The sequence below is a fragment of the Myxocyprinus asiaticus genome, chromosome 48 (assembly GCF_019703515.2).
Source record: "Myxocyprinus asiaticus isolate MX2 ecotype Aquarium Trade chromosome 48, UBuf_Myxa_2, whole genome shotgun sequence".
NCBI classification, from domain to species: domain Eukaryota; kingdom Metazoa; phylum Chordata; class Actinopteri; order Cypriniformes; family Catostomidae; genus Myxocyprinus; species Myxocyprinus asiaticus.
In genome coordinates, this window is record NC_059391.1 from 24,680,048 (window position 1) to 24,705,500 (window position 25,453).

The following is a 25,453-nucleotide window of genomic DNA, read 5'->3' on the forward strand; positions in this document are numbered from 1 at the left end:
TCTTTTGGCTCATGCTGAGAGCTAAGCATGAGTGTGTGTGTGTGTGTGTGTGTGTGCACGCGTGTGTATCTGTCTGTGTTTTATGTCTGTTCAGAATATAATTTTCAGAATATAATTTCTTTTTTTAAACACACTCACTCATAGTTCAATTAAAAGCATTATACTAAAGGAAACATTAGATCCAGACCAAGTTATGAGACCCAGATAGAGACCACACTTATGTTTTTATTTACAGTTAATTTAATTCATGATTCATGAATATTGGGCTGAGGAAGATGAAATTTCAGAGAACATCACTGGAGGAATTGAAAGTGTCAGAGGTCAAAACAGATTAGAGGACACAGACTGTCAGTCCAGATGTCTCTGATGTACTACTTATGAATGTCAGAATTAATAAACAGTCAGCAGATCAGACACACTTATAATCTGCTGACTGATACACTTAATGAACTCTCTGATGTAAAAAAAAAAAAAATCTTTAAATATCTCTCTCTCTTGTGTGTGTCTTTCAACCTCTTCAGGAGCAAAGTGTGTGTGATGTTGGCAAAGAGAGCTGTTATTCACAGTGGCAGATTATTGTAATTAGCCCAGGACAAAACCACGGCAAGGTGCTTACTAATGAAATCTTAAACACTCAAAGGCTGTTTTCTCTACTGCCAAGAGTTTATGAAGAACAGTGTTATCGGAGACCTTAAATGTTCCAGGGCAGATTCCACTAGATGCAAAGGAGTGAGTCCAGACAGAATGTAGGTGCTTTTGCATTTTATACACCAATGGTATCCAGAGTGATGTGGTTCTTGGAAAAAGTTTGAAAAATGTAAAGTTTCTTTTAAAGTGTTATTTTAAAGTATCTCTTTGGGGAGAAAGAGATTTTTGGGGTTCTGATTTTAATTTCAATATGAAGAGGAGGACAATTTAAAGGTACACTCCTCTTTAAGGGTGCTAAAAGGGCTAAAAAAAAAAAAAAAAAAAAAAAAAAAAAAAAAGTTACAATTTTGCATTTTCTTCATGGTTCAGATCACTTTCACAAGGTTATATTTGAAAACAGACCAAAACTGCAACATTCCATTTTGATTATTTTTATCCATTGTGGTATCCAGTGGGGTTGGGGATCTTCGTGTGGTGTCACGACAGGGAAGACAACAGCTTAGCAGTTTCTCAAAATGAAGTGTTTTAATGGTTTTAAGATACAAAAAGGTCTCAATTCACCAATAGTAGATAACCAAAAATAAAAGTATTTCAGTGCACAACTCAGGTCTCTTCTGCTTTTGCACAAACAAAGTCCAGTCTCATTAGGGCAATCTGCCACATACATCAGCTGCACCTGGCCCTCATTAAGTGGCAGCTTGGGAATTGTAGTTCTTCCCAGTCGGCCATCTTGCCACCGGACTCGTCTTAAGGTGGCTTGGGTGCTCTAGCCACCTTGCTGGAACGTACCTCTCTTCTAGCACACACCCTCTGATGATGCCACACCATAATTAGTTGCTTTTGCGTTATTTCTGCATTGAAAAGTGCCTGTTCTCATGGTCACAGAGCTTTCTCTCTCTCTCTCTCGTGCCCACACACTTGCACACACACAGAAAGATTGAAGCCAAGTTTTTATCTGTCTTAAAGCTGTTGACACTGTCCTAACTTTGTCTATTCTGTCGCTGTCCAAAAGAGAGAAGCGATCATGAAAAATGACCTACAGTATATCTAAAGGTTAGGTTAAAAGGTAATATCCACGTTTTGATGATGAATTACAGTGACGAGCTGAATTACAGATTTCTTCTCTGTCCAAATGGTCTCGGACCAATTGTTTTGGTGGGATCCCAGTGCGATTGCCGTGTTCAAATATGATTATACGAACCGAACCAAGGGAGAAAACGCACCAGGTTCTGAAACAAATGCTGCAAACGATCCAGGTGTGAAAAGGGCCTTGGGATGTGATTCATGAAGTAACTTTACCTTGTGAAATTACGTGATTATGTATTTATCCCTTCAAGGTTTCCCTGAGAACACATATGTCCAAATGCAGCTTTCAGTGAGTAGAAGTTATGTTCAGTAAAACAGACTGTTGTTGCTCCACATTCTGATGTCATTTTAGTGTAGGAAAAAACAGCAGGAAATACGCTTGGTGACAGAATCACTTTGGATTACTGTCAGTGTTTATGATGATATGCAGCTGAGTGCAATGAAAACATTCATATCAGATTGATGTCTTTTCAGTTCTTCAGTAAAAGAAGAAGCTCATTGGTCACTTGATGAAAACACAAGACCCTGCCTCATTGACAGAAGGGTTTTTTCAAGCAAGCCGAATGTGTTTTTTTCAGTTTTTTAAGCCATTAACTCAGCAGGGAGTCCCGATGGTCAAGTGATTAACACCTCCTGCTGACAGACACTAATCACACTAAGTTGCTATGAAGTTGGTAGGGTGTTCTGGGTGGTTGCCAGGATGTTGTTATGCAGTTTCTAAGGTGCTCTGAGTGTATTTTAGCGAGTTGCTGTAAGGTTACTTGGGGGTTTTGTGTGGTTATCAGGGCATTGCTATGCGGTTACTTCGGTGTTTGAGTGTATTTTAGAGAGTTGCTATGTGCTTCTGGACCCAAGTCAAAAGATCCCACCCCCAGGTTTATGGCTCGGGTTCTTTGACTATGGAACATTGTCTGCCTGTTTTATCATCCTCCAAATGAAAAGTCCTAAGTCTGATTACTTACAAAATTAATAGCACAATTCCCGTCTACAAGCCACACGATTTGAGGTATCATTCATGTCTGTAGCACAAACGGTGCAGGGCGAGCTGCATGCTTAATATTTAGGGTTATGGGTTTGTTTAAATCCATAATCCTAGTGGTGAGATGATACGAATAGACTGTGCTATTAGCTTATTCATGCTAACTGGGTGAATGAGACACAGTGATGCAGAAGTTTCTAAATATATTATGCAACAACATGGAAAGTTTCTGCAAAAAGTATGTCATCTCTCTCTCTCTCTGTTTTGCCACTAGGAGGTCCCAGCTGCCTACCAGATGGTGGAATTTTTCTGGAAAAATGTACCCTTCCTCTCATTGTGCTAGAACATTTGCCAAACGACACATGCCTGAAAACTTGTCTAGCAAGTGGAGCACAGAGAGACAGACCAAGAAAGAGAGACAGACAGAGAGAGAGAGACGACCCAGAGAGACCCAGAGTTCTGCATCACAGTAATATTGATTGGTAGCACTGAAATGCCAATGTGAAGTATGACCCTTTGAGGGCATTGTGAAGGTGTGTGTGTGTGTGTGTGTGTGTGTGTGTGTGTGTGTTATAAAGTGCTATGACTTCTTTTATGGACAGGAGTAATAGCGCTTTTGTGTAAAGGCTGTGCTGTTCTCAGAATAAGTCATGCATCACACACCTGTGGCTCTGGTCAACTTTAAAGCCAGAAACAAACTCTACACAAGTTAGAAATATACTCTATGCAAGCAATAAACAGCCTATGCAAGTAAGAAACATACTCTACACAAGTAATGAACATACTTTACACAAGTAAGAAACATGCTCTAAACAATAAAGAAACAAGCTCTACACAAAGAATCAACATACTCTATGCAAGTAAGAAACATACTCTTACTCTACATATACTACGCAAGTAATAAACATACTCTACACAAGTAAAAACATACTCTTATTCTATGCAAATAATAAACAATCTATGCAAGAAACATACTCTTACTCTACGCAAAATATTAACATACTCTACACAAGTAAAAAACATACTCTTACTCTACACAAGAAAGAAACATACCCTTCACAAGTAAAAAACATACTCTTACTCTACACAAGAAAGAAACATACCCTTCACAAGTAAAAAACATACTCTTACTCTACACAAGAAAGAAACATACCCTTCACAAGTAAAAAACATACTCTTACTCTACACAAGAAAGAAACATACCCTTCACAAGTAAAAAACATACTCTTACTCTACACAAGAAAGAAACATACCCTTCACAAGTAAAAAACATACACTTACTCTACACAAGAAAGAAACATACCCTTCACAAGTAAATAAACATACTCTCTCTACGCAAGAAAGAAACATACTCTACACAAGTAAAAAACATACTCTACGCAAGAACATACTTGTATTCTATGCAAGAAACATACTCTATGCAAGTAATTAACATACTCTTTACGCAAGAAAGAAACATACTCTACACAAGTAAAAAACAATCTACGCAAGTAAAAAACATACTTGTATTCTACGCAAGTAAGAAACATACTCTATGCAAGTAATTAACATACTCTTTACGCAAGAAACATACTCTACACAAGTAAAAAACATACTTTACGCAAGTAAAAACATACTCGTATTCTACGCAAGTAAGAAACATACTTACTCTATGCAAGTATTTAACATACTCTTACTCTACGCAAGAAAGAAACATACTCTATGCAAGTAAGAAACATTCTCCGCATGTAATAAACATACTCTTACTCTATGCAAGTAACATACTCTACACAAGAAACATACTCTTACTCTACGCAACAAAGAAACACAATCTTTGCACACAAGAATTATACTCTGTGCAAGTAGAAAACATACTCTTACTCTACGCAAGTAAGAAATATACTCTATGCAAGTAAGAAACATGTGGCGGCATGGTGGCTTAGTGGTTAGCACTGTTGCAAGAAGGTCCTAGGTTTGAGTATCGGCTCAGACAGGGGGCCTTTCTGTGAGGAGTTTCTCCCCGGGTTTGTGTGGGTTTCCTCTAGGTGCTTCGGTTTCCCCCACAGAACATACAGAAACATACTACTCTTACTCTATGCAAGTAATAAACATGCAGATGCAAGTTCTGGACCCATGCATTGCAAGAACACAGTCTGATTATACGCCCTGCTAGTGTCATAAAAAAATATGGTACTACAATAATAATACATAATACTTTTGGTGACATCTGCTGCTCCAGGAGAATAGACACATTTAAAAAAGTGTAAATGTATCCATAAAGCCAATATTTTTAATTTGACACGCACTATACAGTACATCTCTTGTGATTTGTCTTAGGTTCTTAAAATTTTCAGAAAGTGTTGATCCTACTAGCATGACTCTCAAAAAGCCACTCACTGAGGAACCAGCTCTTCTTGAAACCAAAATATATACTAAAGAACAACAAGAGCAACTCAGAGGACATTCAGAACAGAACATCTGCCAGCTCATTTATCTGGGGCTCAGTAAGCTCTCTTAGTGCTGAGCTGTTTGTTCCTTCCTCCAGGGCTGAGGGAGTGTTTGGATTGACCCCTGAGAGGCACATTTTCTCCCTAATTAATCTGTTTTAATTGTTGGTTCTTCATTGTTTTGCATCAATGTTAATCCTACAGTGTAATCCACGGACACACACGCTCATTTCCTGACTCTCCCTTGCGCTGGAACTTTTGGGGAATGTGATAAGTGTTAGTTTCTTCTCTAATGAAGCCAGAAATGCTCTCTGCTGTTAGTTTTACCAAGAGCCATTAAAACAAAGACAGCAAAGAGGAATCAAGTGGCCAGGACAAACTTTCCCCCCTTGAGAGACGTGGTGCTGTATAATCACATTTCCAAGATGTTAATTGAAAAGTAGAGTGTTAATCTTCCCTTTCTGAAGCGCTCATAATTACAGCAGCTCAGTGGCATCTGAAGATTAAAGTCATCTGAAAATCTGCCTCACCTTCATGAAAGGGCAGAAATGGACGATTGCTTTCCATCACTGTTCTCATACCCTGTGGAAAAGACCAGCATATGTTTTAGAGGCTGGTGTGCTGGTGTCCACACCATGCTTTTTAACTAGCTAAAACCGAAAGACTTCCTTTGTCAAAAAGATCATATTGTTTTTTTGCTGGTAAACAGCATATGCTGGTCCACCAGCTAGACCAGCATAAACCAACCTGGATCAGCTTGGCACTGATTCATGTTTTATATGCTGGGCTTTTTTTTTTTTTTTTTGACAAAGTAGTCACATGTGTGTTAGTGTCACATAGCCAGACTTTTGACTGTCAACATTAAGCCTGGTCCACATAGCAGCTTATTCTGGCCAAAAACCGGCCACTCAGATAGAAGGTGCCAACATGTAAAGTGACCAGTGACAGTCTACATTTTTTGTGACATTTAGAGCTGGGGTAAATCTGAAATCAGTTGCGTTAACAGTATGCAGTGTTTAAGTGTGCATTTTTATCTTTGGTGTGGGTAACGTTTCGCCATCCAATCCTAGCACATCTGTAGACACGCCCCGTCTAAATCAGATATAACTTTGAGGCCACATCCACACTTATACATTTGCTTACGCCTCTCATCTGCACTGGAACGTCATTGACTCTTTTGAAAATGTTTTTAAGACTTTATATATTCAAGGTGCCCTGCTTTGTGCCTGAACGACTGATCAGCCTAAAGCCCAATGTATACTTCTGTTTTGACGAAAACGCTAGCCTTTCAAAGTACACTTCATTTGACTGTGCACGCATACAAAGGCAGTTGGCGCATGCATGCTACATCTGCAATGAGATACTCGACTATTTCTCTTCAGGATTTTTAACCCATAAAGATATCTTTATATTCTTTCAGGCTGAAGTTATAGAAATGCAGGTATTTCTAGATGTCCTCACACATGTTTTTGACATGCACATCCACTGTTGTTGTTGTTTCCATCTTTGTCTCCTGTTGTTTACTGGCGAATAAATCTTCTTCTAGCGGTTCTTCGTGACAGCAACGGCTCAAATGTGAGTCTTGCCACCTTGTGGACCCACTAATTAGTGCAAATAATTCCAGGCACATGTGCATACTGTGTGTACAGAGTACGCGTGATTAAAAAAATTGGCCCGCATGCATTCAGTGCTCGAGCACTCTGCTGATGACGAAATTTGTGTCATGCATCCTGTATGCATTCGCCTAGCGATCATGTCTGACTTAAGTATACTTTGGGCTTTACAGGCTAAATATGGTTAGGGTTTTTATAAAATGCATATAAAATAGTTTAAAATAAAACTTGTCATGCACCTTTTGTGCGTCATGAAATCATGCAGCTTGAGGAGAGGTGTGCTATAACTTTTGTAAATGTTTAGACTTACGATTCTTGCTTGGCAGACAAGAAAAAAATGTTTTGGGGTGAAAAAAAATCCCATCGGCTTACATTGGAAGAACTCATGGCAAATATCATAGCAACTTATGCGTGTGCTCGTTTGTCTTGGGCCAGTAAGCAACAACCTACAGTACAGTACAACCACCCAGAATTCGTTAGAAACCACATAGCAATATGATAATATCCACCCAGAACACATTAGCAACCACATATCATCATCATGGCAACCACCCACAACACCCTATAATCATGGTAGCAAGTTTTGCATGGACAAGCAGCAATGACATTGCCATTAGAAAATGTAAAAATCAAGTTTTCAATGATTATTCATGGAGAATTCCAGAGCAATGCAGTTCAGTTCTAGAATGAGATGCAGAGAGTGCATGGACTCTAGCTGAGTTTAGTTTCAGACACAGAGTATCATTTCTGTCAATGACTCCCTGGAGTTCTGTTGGTGGGATATATCGATCCTACAGCTCAGTGTGCGAGTGAGTGACAGCCGTTCAGCGCGGCAGGAGACACTGTTTACATGATTCTCCAATGACTCACCGTCATGTAGCCTCACCATGCATAAATTAGCATCTAATTTATTACAGTAAAAAGAAACATATTAATACAGCTTAAGTACTGAGAGCTATGGATAGATTTCTTAATTTTTAAGACTCCTCCAGGGTGCAGATGAAATTTACTGAGGTGTTTGGTAACGAAAATAAATTTTAGCATCAATCAGTATTTTAGCTGGCAGACAACTACAGATTTCTGTGACACCTCAGACACGTAAATCTGACCATGGATCATCCACAGGCCATCTGATCCAAATTAAACACAAAAATAGCAGGAATATCTCCAAATGGCAAGTTCCAATCTGACTGGCTGGCTACATGTAATTTCTGGCCCATTGGTGGAAAGTAACCCTGACTTGTATCTGACAGGATGACAAGACCTTGACCCTAAACCTACCCCAAACTATAACCACATGTATGAATAATGCCTAGGGCCAATAAAACAACTGAAAATTATGCTGAATAATACTTTTAAGAATGTGAAAGTTGACTTGAATGTTTTAGCTTGGGTTGTCAATTGATACAAAGTTTTAATCGGATTAATTACGACATAGAAATAGCAGTAATTGCAAATAACTGCAATTAATTGCATACATGAATATTTGCTAAAAAGGCCCCCCAAATAAAAATAATTGAATGCATAGTAATCAAAATATTTTAAATATAATAACTATAACTATTTATAATATTGAGTCTGACAAGTAAAGCATTGATTAGACAATACAAAAAGTGACTTAAAAGGATAGTTCACTCAAAAATGAAAATTCTCTCATCATTTACTCACCCTCCTAGCATCCCAGATGTGTATGACTTTCTTTCTTCTGCAGAACACAAATGAAGATATTTAGAAGAATATCTCAGCTCTGTAGGTCCATACAATGCAAGTGAATGGGTGCCAAAATGTTAAAGCTCCAAAATTCACATAAAGGGAGCATAAAAGTAATCTATAAAACTCAAGTGGTTAAATCTGTCTGTTCAGACACGATATGATAGGTGTGGGTGAGAAACAGATCAATATTTAAGTCATTTTTTATCATAAATTCTCCTCTCAGCCCAGGTGGCGGCGATATGCATGAATAATGTGAATAACCAAAAACAGAAGGAGAAAGTGAAAGTGAAGGAAAAATGACTTAAATATTGATCTGTTTCTCACCCACACCTATCATATTGCTTCAGAAGATATTAATTAAACAGAGTCGCCTGGAGTACTTTTATGTTGCCCTTATATGGATTTTGGAGCTTCAAAATTTTGGCTGTAACGTTGGGTTCATGGAGAGGAAAAAAATCTTTTAATAGTAGCCACTGGAGTGGAACAAATACAGGGAATAATCAAGGAAACTTGCTGGAGTGGAACAAAATATAAAGCTAAACATCACATAACCAACTAAATAACACTAACAACACAATGTAACAATACAAGAACTGATAAAAGAATGGACAAAACTAGAGGATATTTATACAAAAGGAGGAAATGGAGGACAGGTGCTAATGAGGAAATGGAGGACAGGTGAAGAAGATAAGGAACAGATGGTAATGATGAGTGCAGTGAATTATGGGAAAGTGTAGCCTGGGGGAAACTAAGGAGGGATGACACAAAACCAATTCAAAATAAGAGTCCATATAACAAAACGGTGAATAACTGTGACATTACCCCTCCTTTAAAGGGCGACTCCTGGCACTCCAAAGACGGATGAGGAGGGTAGGGTGACGCAAAAGGTGAGGAAGGATCCAAGGAAGAGGATCAGGAGGCCTGGGGGGGCGGCTTCAGGGCTGGGAATGGATCTGGGGACCTGGGGGGGCGGCTTCAGGGCTGAGAATGGATCCAGGGGCAGAGCCGTGAGAGGTGGAACCATGAGAGGCTCAAGGGGCGGAGCTGTGAGGGGCTAGAGGGGTGAAGCCATGGAGGGCGGAGCCATGGGAGGCGGAGCCAAAGGAGGCAGAGTTATGGGAGGCAGAGCCAGGGAAGGTGGATTGACCTCTGCGGTCGAGAGCACGGGTAGAGACTGGGCATTGACCTCCATGGTCGTTTGAGGTAGGTGTCTGGTAAAGGGGTTAGGGAAACGAGTTGACAGAACTTAAGTGTGTGTTCCAGGAGAGGAAGGTCTTGACTAAATAGCTCCAGAAGTGGACGTGAAAGCTCCATCTCCATAATCTGGATGAATGTGTTCGGTGCCGGTAGAAAAAGAAAGCTCCCATTGTCAGTGGTTTTCAACATCTCTAGACATAAACACTATGCTTTTAGGATGCTGTGTCAAGTAAAATATTGTCTGAAACGTAAAAAAAAAAAAAAAAAGTGTCTCTACACTCTTCTTCATTCAGCTGTCAGTTTATTGCCTGTGCAGATGGATTTGCGCCTACTGCCCCCTACTGACTGTGAGTCTTAAAAAAACAAGAAGGTGGTACTTCAAGCTTGAATTGCTCTGTTAGTAAGGAATTTCCTAATTGAGGAATTTATGTATGGTTAGGGTGCATGATTAATTACGTTAACGTTTTAACACATAATTTTTTTGAATAATTAATCACACTGAATTAACGTAGTAAATTAGCAGTTCTATTTTTAACACATTTTCACTTATGTTGCCACAAATGAGTAACAATTCCCTCTGACAGCAACCTGGGGTTAAGTGCCTTGCTCAGGGTCGCAATAGTGAAAGCTTGAACCAGCAACTTTCTACAATGAACTTTGAGCTTCAACAACTACAACACAACATCCGGATGTGTTCAGCTGGAGCATTGTGCCAAAAGCATTATCTCACAGATTTTTGGGTGTTGAATGGGAGACACAAATGTCCTCCATGCTCAGAGCTAGTGGAACACAGGTTTCTCCATCTGAGCTGTAAACACACACTGATTTCATGTGTTAAACTGCTGCTCTTCTGATTGAGGGTTTGTTTGTGTTTTCAAAACTGTTAAGCTCATAAGTGAAGGAAAGCTAAGGGATGATTACTCACTAAAGACTAAAGAGAGAGATCTCCTTTCATGTTCTACAGAAGAAAGTCATATAGGTTTTGAAACAACATGACAGTGAGGAAATGAAATGAAAAAAAAAAAAAAAAACACAAACTAGCTTTTTACCTTAACCTGGACATTTATGCTGTCCTAAGCTGTTTTTTTCAGCTGGGAAGGACCTCTGTTAAATTCAATTTATGGATTATAAAAGATTGACTACCAAACTAGGCACTGGGTTCGATTAACAGAACAGAAATAGAACATGCAGTTTTGATGAAAATCACAGCCCAAATGCTGCCCAGCAAATTGGTGGAAATGTTTGGAGCATCTGGGATGATCTAAAGTGGAGGTGCATTTGAGCTCTTGATTGCTGATTAGGGAGAGAGAGATCAGTGTGTGTGTGTGTGTGCGTGTTGCAGCCACGTGTCACATGCTTTAATTAGCAGCTGTGTCACAGAGCTCAGGTGCTGAGGAGAGGTGCCAAACCGCACCGGCCAGCGGTCCAACTCTGATGTTTCACCCCATAGTGAGAGAGTGAGAGAACACTCCAACACAATTATAAGCTCCAGAGCACAAAAATCATTTAAAAATCTGTCGGATTTGGACTGTAGTTTCAGCATTCTCAGATCATGTCTATGATTAAAGGGACAGTTCACCCAAAAATTTTTAAATTCTGTCATTTACTCACCCTTATGTTGTTCCAGATGTATATTCCTCAGTCACCATTCACTTTCATTTTATGGAAAAAGGATGAAAGTGAATAGTGATTGAAGCTAACATTCTGCCTAACATCTCCTTTTGTGTTCCACTGAAGAAAGACATATGGGTTTGGAACAACATTAGGGTCGGTAATTGATGCCAGAATGTTTATTTTTGGTTGAGGTATCCCTTAATTTACCATATGTTGGCTTGACAAAGCTTAACTCCTTAAACACATACATACAGTATATACTCTACAGACACACATTGCCCCTTTGTCTGTAATACACATCAGGATATTTTTTAGGCCTAACCATGTAGAGCCACTGACTTTTATCGATCAAGATAAAATATTCTGTTTTTGATGTTTCGATTGGGTCTGAGATAATAGGAAGTCCAAAGTTTTGTTGTAGAACATTGGAACCTCCCCACCCCCAGGCGGGCTCAGAGTCCTGCTGTAGAATACCGCAGTCATTGATTTAATAAAAATAGGCTGCACTGTTCTCTGGAGAATCACTTGAAGCTTTTAAGCAGCAGAGTTTTGGACTCTGCACTTTCTAGTGTGAGAGTTGATCAATAACTGCATTTAGATTCACCATTCAAAAGCCCAGAATCACAGAAAACATAAGGATCAAAGAGAGATAAATTTTAGTAGGGCTGTATACTGTCAGTCTGTTTCATCATTGCAGAGTTTGAGGCTATGAACTTTTACTTGTTAGAGTAAAATAAATGTTCCTGTTTCAATACAAATTAAGTTCTGTTTTAAAGGGATAGTTCACCCAAAAATTATAAGTCTGTAATTTGCTCATCCGTCATATTGATCCAAACCCGTATGAATTTCTTTCTTCTAGGGAACAGAAAAGGAGATGTTAGGTAGTCCATGTTACTATACCTACATTTCTGCAAAATTATTTATATAATTCATTTCGCATTTGCTTTTTATGACACTAACGGTTAAGTTTAGGTTTAAAGTTTAGGGTAGGGAGCAGTGTTGGGCAAGTTGCTCAAAAAAGTAATTCACAACAAATGACTAATTACTACAGATAACTGACTTCACTGATTACTTCATCGAAAAAGTAATCACATTGTTAATTGCTTTCAAGTCACTTTCTAAAACCACAGAAAAGCTTTTGTTTTTCTCCTAATGAATTCAAAATCCTGTCTATACTTCTTATTCGTTTATTGACTTGGCAGCTGTCACTAAATGCAAATAGATGTATATATTAACACAATTCATGTTTTAAATGTAACCTACACATATAATGCAATTTTAAAATTATATGTGTAACCCATATAAAGTAATTAAAAGTAATTACCTTAACTGAAAATCAGCAACTGTAATCCAATTGCTAGAATTTGAAATGGAATGTGCTACACTACTTTTTGTACTAAAAAGTAATACATTTCAGTAATTTAATAATTTGTAATTAGATTACACCCAATACTGGCAGAGAGGTAGGTTCTTTTATTAAAACTTGATAGAGCATTAACCTTAAAGGGATAGTTCACCCCAAAATGAAAATTCTCTCATCATTTACTTACCCTCATGCCAACCCAGATTTGTATGACTTTCTTTCTTCTGATGAACACAAACAAAGATTTTTTTAAATAATTTCTCAGCTCTGGTGGTCCATTCAATGCAAGTGAATGGTGGTCAGAACTTTGAAGCTCAAAAAAAGCACATAAAGGAAAGTTAAACATAATCCATCCACATTTGACTCCAGTGGTTAAATCCATATCTTCAGAAGCGATACAATATGAAATGTCGGGTGAGAAGCAGATCAATATTTAAGTCCTTTTTTACTATAAATCTCCACTTTTGCTTTCACTTCCAGAGTCATCTTCTTTTGTCTTTGGTGATTCGTCTACTGGGCAGGGAGGAGTATTTATAGTAAAAAAAGGACTTAAATATTGATCTGTTTCTCACCCACACTTATAATATCACTTCTGACGATATGGATTTAACCACTGTAGTCTTATGGATTACTTTCATGCTGCCTTTATTTATTTTTTAGAGCTTCAGAGTTCATTTTTGAGTGAATTATTGCTTTAACAACCTCTGATTTTAATCTCACATTTCCTTTCTGTGACACTATCGGTTAGGTTTAGTTTTAAGGTTTAGGGTAGGGAGGTTGGTTTTGTTGATTTAAAACCTGATGAAACATATTTAACTCACTCTGAGCGCCACACAGTGGACATTTCACCTTGTGACTGTCGCGATACGTGTAATAAACCATGTAATATCATTATGCAAAAATGTCGCCACACAGTCATGTTTTTTGTCCTGAGATCAGGCTCTTTACTTCCATGTTTTTAACATGTAAGTGCTAAAAGGGTCCATTTAAATTAATCTAAAATCTTTATATTCTAGTTATAACATCTGAAGTTATACTAAATTGTTTTCTGTTTTGTTTTGCGAAGGATTTGAACCAGAATCAGCAATAAAACACTAACAGATGATTGGTGGAGATCTGGACGCTGTAATCTTGCCGCTGTGTGGTCAGATTATTTAAGGTGTCAGTGTTGTTTATTGATTAAGATACGCAATGACAGATTTTGTTCAGAGTGCACTGAATAACTGTATTTGCAATGGCAGGACCTACCATAGATTTATATACATTGTCAGGGAGGTTTGATTGGATTGTGACCACAGACTGGAACAGAGTTCCCTGGACAGACACTATAGGTGTGTGAGTGTGTCCATTTTATTTGTCCGTTACGATTATTCTGGTCACGGCAGATACTGCAGTCTTGCATGATCTGCTTGTAAATCACACAGGCACTGAAAGATTAAACATGATGGGGTGTGTGTGTGTGTGTGTGTGTGTGTGTGTGTATGTCATGGCAATAAATGTCAGTGTGACTCAGACCAGTTGCTGTTTTAGTCTAATGGTAAAGGACACTGGCGGCTGATAGAATGGTTGCAGGTTTATTTGCAGGTGCAGATGACCCTGATCTGTTGCAAGTGTCTGGGAGAGGATTGTTTAAGACTGATTGCTCCTGCACACTGTGGTAAATGTAAGAGTGGGAGTTAGAGAGAGTGATATTGGAGCTACTACAAAGATGGTATGTTCAATTCTGCAATAAAGTGGGCTGGAAACTGAATTTAGACACTGAATTGAATGTTTCTTTATTTACTCTTAGAAATTTACTCTTCTGTGTTTCTTTGCAGAAACCATCTTCTTATCAAGAACCGTTTTTCACTATATAGGGGTCTTGATGCTATATGGTCCTTTGAAGTAGTGATAGACCAATAGATATATCAGCCAGTCTCATTTACTGAGTTTAATAGAATTCAGTCATTTTTGGGTTACACTTTACACAAAGGTTCCAGTTATTAACATTAGTAAGCTAAATTTTGTTAACATGAATAACGATGAACAGTACTTTTACAGCATTTGTTAATCTTAGTTCATGTTAAGTTCAGCATTTACTAATATAGTTTTAAAATTAAAAGTTGTGCATTTTAATTTTAGTTCGTGAAATATGAACTAATTTGAACTAATAATTTACTTTTATGTTTTTTATCAACTAACATTAACCAGAGATTAATAAATGATGTTTTAAAATATTGTTCATTCTTAGTTTATGATACCTAATGAAAATATTTTCATAGCTAACATTTTATCTATCCTAAACACACACACACACACACACACTCACACACACACACAAATTCATACTTTTTGCATAATTTGGAAAAATTACAGCTTGATTGGAAATGATGCCAATAAAAATACTCATTAAAAAAATTGCTCAATCTATATGGAAATGATTTGTTTATTTCACTTTTTGTTTAGATTTATTATATTTAAACATATAATAATGTGTATTTTATTTTTATAATGTATTTTCATTGTTTAATATTAAAAGTCTGTGTCTGTGACGAGGCCAAAACAGTAAAATCTACATAAAAGGCATTTGAAAAGTAAATGGTAAAGGCATAGTAAAGGCAAAAGTTTCCAATTCAGTTTTAATGTGACCTTCATATATATATATATATATATATGTTTAAATAAAAATCCACCCCCGGGACATGAAATTGCCCAAAGTTTAAGAAACACCTATAAATGAATTATTTTTGTATTATATCTTGATCTCAATCAGCATTGGCCCCAAAAAAACAAAACAAAACATATCGATTGACTACTACTTTGGAGAAGTTCAATTTATTAGTTGTTCAGAGCAGTGTATTGGTTTCTGGTTTCTTTGAAGCCCCAGTATATAGATGGTTTTCTAAATAACTACTGAGGCTATAAAAATGTTTATTTTCAGCAGTGTACGTGTTATAATAGTACCCAAAACCTAATAACATAAAAAGATATAGATTTCCAATATACACCAAAATTTGATTCCCTCTTGTTATCTGATGCGAGTCAAGACACCAAAAGTTTAATTAAGTTGTATTTCTTCTATATGACAAATTATCTCTGCTCTGGTGAAAAAAATATAGTTTGAGCTTTTTTCTGATGAAATAAAAGCTTTTTCTTTCTCTCTGTCTGTGTCTTTCTGTGGTGGAGGCAATTAATACCTCTTTGAAGTCTGGGGAGTTTTATGTCATTCTGCAGTCAAAGCGTCTGAAAGCTCTTCAGTAGATGGAGACCTGAACAGAAACCTTGTTAGATATTTAGGTCAATTACAACACGACTGTCAGCCATCAAGCAGTGTACTACAGAGGGACACACACAATATCACCCTCAGCAGTGACGTGCACAGACATTAGCAGGGACGGGGTGGAAGGATAAAAAAGGGCAATGATTTGTTTTGTTTTTTATGAGTTGTAATTATAAATACTTATCTAATTTCTTTGCTTTTTGAGTATTTAACCATTTTCTTGAATATACAGTATATACTGTATATACATTTTTTCAGTTTTTCCTTTATCACAAATAATAGCCTATTCTGTTATATTTCTCACAAAAAGCACCATGGTAATACACTTTTATATTTATTTATTTTCAGACATAACCCAATGTTTTTGACATGTTTCATAGTAAAACCATGGTATTTTTTAAAGTACCATGGAGTACCATGACAGTATCATGAAATATGAACATGATCAATCATTCAGTACCATGGCATTACCCTGGTAACAAATGCGCGATGAGCAAGTGCATGCGCGAGGTGATCGACTGTGTTCAGCAAACGCTACAGGGTCCTTGAATAACGTATAACATGCGAGTAAGGGTAGCCCGTGGAGTTTCTGATGTCCCTCTAGTGTATGATGGTGCCCCCCTTAGTGAGTTGGTGCCCTACGCAGACTGCGTAATATGCGTATAGGGAGCTGCGGTACTGTGGTAGGCTAATGGTATTTTTCTGAAAGTGATTGGCCTAATGGCTTCTTAATTTCAACAAAACCAAACTGGATTTTGCTGAACCTGACAGCTTTTTCAGTTTATGTCAATATTCTATAAAAGACGAATTTAATTTATATCACTAAAAGCAACGCGACCGCTCCTATTTTAATTAATAAATCTGTCTACACTAGTGGTACACGATGTCAGAAATGCGGTAGCATACGAGTATCATTCTTTTGATGAACTTGCAGCACAATACATGGAGTGGACTTTTTATCTGACCTGTTACTTGTCTGAGGTAACGTCACTTCGATGTTCCGGGGTGAATTCAAAACTGCATTTTTTGCTTTCTTGAAGGGTGCTCCTGCAGGAGGGGATGCCACTCGAAAGCTCGTTTAAAATGAAAGTGAGAAAATTAATCTTTTCTTGAAGGGCCCTTCCATAAGACTGTTAACGAAGGGTACATTCATACAGTAATGCCATGTTTCCTTAAGAGTAGTGTTGGGTTCGAGTCCACCTTAGTCAAGTCCAAGTCTTTAAACAATCGAGTCCGAGTTGAGTCTGAGTCCAAAAGGGGCCGAGTCGGACTCAAGACCGAGTCCATAACAGGCCAAGTCCGAGTCGAGTCCAAGTCCGAATGAATCTGTTCATGAATCTGAATTAAAATTGTAATCGTAAACTCAACTCAATATTTTAAGCTTATTTTAAACATCACAGCTAAGAAAAACAGTTTGTCAATATAAATGTAACAAAAACACCTCTGTTGCATTTCATATATACATTTATGATTAGTATCCTGCTGAACAGACTTCAAAGTGGTTTCAGAATGAAAGCATATGCTTTAGGTGTATGAAGACAAAACTGTCCTTCAACACACTTCTTATTGAGTTCTGTTGACATTTTCAATTATTTGTTGCTTTTCCCCTTCACTCAAACATAGACTAAAGAAAGTGAAAGTTGTGTTAGTCATTACAACCAAGGTTATTATGTTTCGAATTTTAATTTAGTTTTTATTTCTACTTAATTTTCAATTTGTCAATTCAATTTAATTTAGTTTTAGTTAAAATTATCCCTGTCTAAAGAAATAATATATACTGAGATTTCTTTCTGAATCTTGTTTCTCTATCTGCCGACTGATTTGGGAAAATACAGTACATACAAATGAGTCAACACAGTAGTAATTAGCACTCGCTGACAAGTTACGTCTCACGATTTGATTGCAAATGCTACATCCAAAAACACCAGAAAAGCTCACTGATAATATTAGGGCCATGTGGTCACGGACATGATTTTCTACTTAATTTGCGGGAATCCGCACAATGCAGGGCAGTTCTGCGTGATCCTCGTGTATCTAAATCCCTGATGCGTCCGTGTGTGTCTCGCAGCAGCTGCCGCAGAAGATAAAAATAATAATAATAATTGATATTTGCTTAAGCGGCAGCCACGTTGGTCTGCAATCATTCTGAAATCTTTAAATACCAACCAAAGAAAATGTCATTGAGCTCTTCTAAAGTGTTAGAGATATAGGCTAAAAAAGACGTGCATAAGTTACCTGGTGGTTTACAATAAAAATAAAATAAGCATTTAAATGAAAATGTCATAACCAACTAAATTAATCTTGTAACATGAAGTTTAGCTTCATACACAGACTCTGTCATCAAATAAAACATTTATTTTATAGCCTATAATCAAATTATAAACAAAACATTTCACTGCCCCAAATATCCTAATATTTTACTGTGCATGGTTGAATGTTGTGAATGGTGGACAAATGCTGTAAAAGAATGTATTTTAAGCAGCTCGTCAATGCTTTGAAAATAGTCAATCAATAAATAGGTGCTGTTTATCTGTTTAGAGTTGCTGTCTGCTTTAGCATAAACACTTTTTTTCCCTGACTATTTAAAAGGTTACACAGTTATTTCATCAAGCTATTATGGACCAGTTCAAGCTGACAACACTGCGTGGACACCAAGAGATGCCTAAAAATACTTAATATTCAATATTAATACTAATATTTTTATGTATTTTTATTTCGATATACTGTTTTTAGTAAACTGAAAGAGACATGATGTGGGTGACTTGACTCAATGAAGTTCTTGATTTTAAGTTTATAACCAACATGAAACCGCAATGCGAGCACTGTCTTGGCTGCACAAACACCACACGCAATTTTACCAGTTGTCAGGTCCTGTGGTCGTGTGAAACAGCCTTGTTTACTTTTATGTATTACTTTGGATACATAACCGTCTTTATGTTTCATCATGCCAGCCACCTCGGTAGTCAATGTTATACAGTAGTCTCTGTACTGTAGTAACATTCAAGCATATTGGTTGACTGATGAGTGTGCCTGTGCACGTGTGTATGTGTGTGTGCGTGTATTTGCTTAAACACAGTGAAACAACTCTAGCTACGTCTACGACTTCAGGGGCTAATACAGCTGCATGCAGACAGAGATGTGTTCATTAATTTCTGTTTTGTTGTTTATTTATTTTTTCATTGCATCACAAATGTCATGGACTCGGCTGGAGTTGGAAAAAAATCCAGAGTCCCAAAGGCTCGAGTCCGAGTCAAGTCCGAGTAAAAACGCATCCAAATCCGTGACAAGTCCAAGCCCAATAAAATTGGACTTGTGACTCGGACTCGAGTCCGAGTCCAAACTCGTGTACCCCAACTCTACTTCAGAGTACCCACTTCAAGGGCTCTGCAGTTCGGAGTGAGTATAGGGCATAGGGAGGATCAATTGTGATTGGAATCTGCCCCTGATCTGCTGAAGCGCACTTTTAAATGCACCTCCGCTTAATTTTCTTTAATACTCCCGCGATTTACAAAGAAATCTCACAATAACACATTATTACTGTTGTTGTGAGATTATGATTTAAATTTAATTATCACAATTTTTCCCCTTTTTCTGGATGACCAAAAGGACACCTTTAGATTTCGTTGTACCCCCGCTGCCCCCGTTCTGTGCACGTCTGTGACCCACAGGACCTCCCAATGGTATCTATTATTATTCTATTTTTTTTCCACCAGTGTTTTCAAATGTTTCCCGAACACTTCCATTTCACTCCCACCATCTGTCATTGGTGGCCAAACAGATAGTCCCACCCCAAACCTACGCTATTGGTTAAGCGGGATGCTCAACACAAAAAGCGCCAGTATTTAGACTTTTCAGGCAAGTCAATCTACGAATGAGTTACAGTTGTATCTGCGTATGAAGATGGGACAGCAGAAAGTATTTTAACTTGCAAAAACTCAAGCCCCACCTTGAAAATAATTAGTACTATAGATTAACCTTAAATGTTTGGAATTGTGACATTAAATAGGTGATTATTTAGTCCCTCCATGAAACTGTTTTCCTCTTTGGGGCCAGATTGATCTCACAGGAAAAAAGGCGACAGGAGGTCGAATTTTGTGTGTGTTCAAATCAATCTTTTCACATTTCTGTACTGCCCCCAGTTGCCAAAGCTGGAAGTACCGCTATACGCAAGCACACTAAGGCTGCAAAATTAATCGAAAAATTAATGACGATTATGATTACGACTGCCGTGATAATATAATAGTGAGAAGTGATGAAAACAGCATTCCATTTCAGTCTACTCCTGTTGCATCAAATATTTATTTACGTGTTTTTGCAGCGTTTTAGTATTCTAGTCAATCCCAGATGTGTCAGTTGAGAAATGTACAACAATGATTAATCAGTCTATTGTCTATATTCTGTATTAGTCTATAATCTGATCAGTAATGACAATTGCTCCTAATGTATACATTTTAAACAGTCTGATACCCAGATGCTTTCTTTATGTTTCACCTCTGTTCGTGGTGGTACATGAAAATTCATCACCCGACACTAAGGTGACCAGATTTCTGAAATGAAAAACGGGGACATTTCAAGTTCAGTGTTCAATAGGTCATTGAAATTTCATGTTACTTATTAAAAAAGGGGACAAATCGGATTTTATGTATTTTGACCATGGTGAATGTGGCAATGTGCTGAACTATGCACTGTAAGAAATTAGTGGAATTAACTTTCTTTTTTTTTTTACATTATATCAGTGCATTGCCATTGTGCCATTAGTTTACTCAGAAACACAGATTCTTATGTTATCTGAAGAAATTAGTAATTCTAAGCTGACCTGGCAAAAATACAAAGTTAACAAATCATGGAAATATATTTTATAGTGTGGTATATCATGCTCTAATGAAAACTGTAGCCTATGTCTCAGTGAAATTCAAACACCCTTTTCACTCACTTGTTTCCCTGCAAGGTGCAATGTAATTTATGCTGTAATGTAATGACTTGTAATATACTGTACATTTCTTTGCAGGTATTTTATTATACATTTTTATTTTTTCATGTTATTAATGTCATATTGTTATTTTACATTTATTTTGGGTATATTTTAATACAGCAAATTAGTATATATGCGAGAAGGTGCTTCTTTTAGTGTGTAAATATTACCAGTGCGAGAGGGAGGGAGAGGGGGTGGTGGGCCGATAGCGCTGATATACACAACACACACTGATTAAAGATAAAATTATTGATTTTAATTGTTCATCTGCTGGGATTCATTTGACTACTTTTCACCAGCATGTTATAGTTTGTGTGGTCAAGGCCAAACTTTCAGGATCGTTTTAGGCTACACTGAGCATAAAATCCCACGCCAAATTCAGAACCTGTTATAAAATACATAACAATATAACTTTATAACATAAATGGCTAGTATGTGTCTTACTTTAAAGCTTATAACAATGATGATAATTCTCTTCAATTGCCTGGTCTAGTTCTTAATGGCAAAACTGGCCCGACCAAGTAATCAATGAAGGAAGACAAATTAATTGAAGCTGCTATAGCGAGCTGCCCCCTCTGTTGGTCAAAATAAACAGCACATGGTAGACTTTCTTGCTTGGGCTTTCTTGCAATGTAATACTTGTATTTCACTATGAATGCTGTCTTGAACGCTTGGGAAAAACTGGGACATTTCTGGGGACAGCTCCAGTCAGGGATAGGCCACCAAAAACCAGGACTGTCCCAGGAAAACAGGGACGTCTGGTCACCCTATCCGACACTCAAAAGGAAGCTTTAAAACAAAAGCGAAAATCATTGTTAGCAATTGAGCAACACAACAAAACTTGAACGTCCCACGAATTGGCGTGGTGTAAATACGTGATCAATTGTGCCGTGTAGACAGCTGCCCTAACATTGTGTTGCCCTAATGCACACTATTGCAACTGCTTTCTTTCACTTAAGTCTTTGAATAGATGTGATGTGACAGGCACAGTGCATCCAAAATTTGGAAAACAAATTGTAGTAATTTGTAGTATTATGAATGTGCTCCTTGACCAAACCCTAAATCTAACATTATTGAGACCAAAACAGTGTTCTTTCGCTTACTTCTTTGTAAATGTAATATCTAGATGCCAGAGATAAAAAAAGGATGTGATTTCAAAGACACAGATTTTTCTTTTTAAAATGCATTGATTTCCCACTAGATCTTGCTGGAGGGACTACCAGGTAGGTTTGTGGGGACACAACCACACACACAGATACACACTCCAAAAACTCTTTCTTTTAGACAGATGCATTCTCTGCATACATACACATAAATGTGATAAATGAGGAACAGAGCTATCATCCTGCAGGCTTTGCACCCACAATTTAATTGGAAAACATGGCTCATCATTTAAATGAGACATTCGTATGGTTTCGTACAAATGACAATAAATCACTATAACTGTCCCATTTCAGCTCCATCTATATTTAAAATGTGTCACATCTGCACAGGTCTCTGTGGTCTTTCCCCCTCCAGTGATATGAAGATCCCATCATACAAAATCCATTAACCCTGCACATGCTTGCCTTTAAATCCGACAGAGAAATATCACGAGTGTCAATGTAAAAAACAGAGAAATGGTACAAGTGTAAAGAAAAGGAAATGGGTGAAGGCAGGGTGCAAAATTAACTTTTTTCGACAACTGCCAATGGGGAGTGAATTGAGAAAATTTACTGGCTATAAATATCCCCTGTTTTCTGACGGAACAAGCAACGTTTTAAAACCTTGTTTTAGCTATTTGGTTGATTGACAGGTGAGTATCAGTCTTTTGATGTTGTACAGGACGCATCAGAACTTAATCACACTTCGACTACAAATGCAATATGTTAAATGCATTCTCAACTACTTCCGAATGTGTTTTGAGTGATCTGATCACAAAGTGTTTTTAACCACATTGCATACAGAAATCTGAAATTTGGCCATTTATGAACACACAGTAGGGTACAATGGGGCAAAAGGCCCCATGGGGTAAAAGGCTCCATTTATTTTATTTTCTCCCAAAACACTAAATAGCAACAAAAACTACCACAGCACTTTCCTAAACACCTGTTTGTCACTATGCACTGCAAAATGTTCCTGATCCATGAGATCATTGTAATGTCTAAAGGTAGATTTTGAGGCAATTTGATCAAATTTTTTATATTTGAATTAATTGTTTTTTTTTTTGTTGCAAATTTATGTAGCTAATGAAAATCCCTGAAATTAACACATTTCTGTTGAGACAAAATACTTATTTGTCATTTTCAGTTTTGCTTAATGACTAATAATGACGTTTACTTTATATAGTATTGTATACTGTACAGTATATGTTATTATTTGTATATTGTTGTGTGTAAATATGTGTATATCAGATGTTTAAATTGTGCTGTGTTAATTTGATGTTATTGTAAATTGGTATATGTCTCATCACTGTCACGACTGCTATGTTGATTGGAACTGCACCCAAGATTTTCACACACCATTGCACTTGTGTATATGGCTGTGTGACAATAAAGTGATTTGATTTGATTTGATTTGATAGCGCTTTTAGTCAATGCTCAAACATAAAAGTACATGTAAACAAAACAAGCAAATCAAACAATAAAACAACAAACCCAATATACTTACAGACAACAATGGAGCCCAAGTCAAAAGTATAGTCCAGAACAGTGGTTCCCAACCCTGTTCCTGGAGGCCCCCCAACACTACACATTTTGGGTATGAATGAGTGCAAGTGAAAAGATAAAATGTCCAAAGAAGAGGTCCCTGCTGGAGTCATGAAACAAACCGTTACGAACTGCAGCTCTCACAGATAAGTGGCGCGACATCGAACTCCAAGCGCAAGCACACAGCAGTGCTCTGCCATTTAGAGAGTCGTCGCTGCCTGGTCAGTCTAGCATGCAACAACACATGAAATGTTTTTTGGATTGGATACAAGAATGTCCATCATAAGGATGTGTGTATTAGGAGACAGATAAAAACATAGACTAAAAGTAACAAGACAGAAGATAAACAAACATACCCTTACAAAAAATCTTAAGTTCTGGCAAACCAGCCGCAAACTTGCCACAAATTTGCCACTCAATATTTTCTCATGCAAATGAGCTTGTGATTCGCTGCAGATGTATGCCAGAAGTTCACAGCTCTTCAGTGATGAGTGAACCTGCAGCAAACCTTTGGCAACAATGGACAATTTGCTGCAAGTTTGCCGCAAAGCTCATTTGCACGTGAAAACGATCAGTGGCAAATTTGCAGCAACTAGTCAGCGGCAAATTTTCCATGAACCTCTCGATTTTTGTATGGTATTCTTGTAAAGAGGCAGCATTTGGTAATCCAGGATGATGGGTGTTAGTATAGAGTCCAAAACCACAAGTACTGGGACTGACAGGATGAGTAAAAGAGCCAGACAAAATCTTTACTTTAAGTCTTTTCAGGGACATCTAACTAAATTTAGTGAGGTTTATGTTAAAAACGAGAAGACAGAAACTATTAGCCAATGCAGTAAGAAAAATAAAACAGGTAAAACAAGTTTTTGTACACCATTTTCTTACCCTGAGAGACCCAGAATTGCAGCGTTTTTTTAAAGCAAACAAATACAAATCTAATAACAGTAACCAAAACTCTAAGGGTTAGAATGAAAAGTTTAGAAATCTCAATCTCATTGCAATGTGACACACATTTAAATAACAGAAATTTTATAAATGATTAAACGTCCTCTATGAAATAAATGTCTGCATTAGTGTGATGCTGATAAATGTAAAATTCAAATCGAAAGTTTTGTGCAGCCTTGAGCGAACGAGACACGTTGAACAAAGCTTATTTTGTAAGTAAAAATTACTGCTCTTAATTATTCAAATCCTCATGATAATGTTTGAACTCAGACATGTTTGTTGCAAGATACATGTTCTTGTTTCTTCCTCCTGAGATGGAGGTATTGAACACATTAGCTTCAGCACCCACTCTGAAAGCCTTATGCATTAAATGCTGGTTGTTGCTATGACAACGGGTTGCATTCAACGTTTTCAGATGTGCACCTTCAAACCTATTAAAACCCACCACACCACATCAGATATAACTCTGTATCTTCTCTGAACAGAACAGCTTCTTTAAGGCGAAATGTTTCCTGACCATAATCGATAGTGTTATGTTTCTATCCAGTGCCTCAGGTATGCTGCCCTCTATTGGCTGTACAATAATCACAGCACATTTGCTGTAAAGCCACATCTGCAGTTAAAAAGCAAACTGCCGCCATTGGGAGCGTGTAAGGACAGCAGGAGCTGAGCTCAGGTTTCTTTAAAAAAACAACATCTAGAACAACATGAGCCTTAAATAAAGCAGCTGAATTTTAAAGAACTTCCTCAGATGTGTCTATATTTCTGCTGTTGTGGTGAGACACATTTAGTGACCAGATGCTAACCCCAACTCCAACCACAATGCTTAATATAAAAGTTTCCTAACACTAAAACATATAGGCTAATTTATACTTACTGGCGAAACAGGCTTCTTTTAGTTTGCCTTAAAATTATGATGAAATGCACTGACGTTTTTGTTCTGCCAAGGTG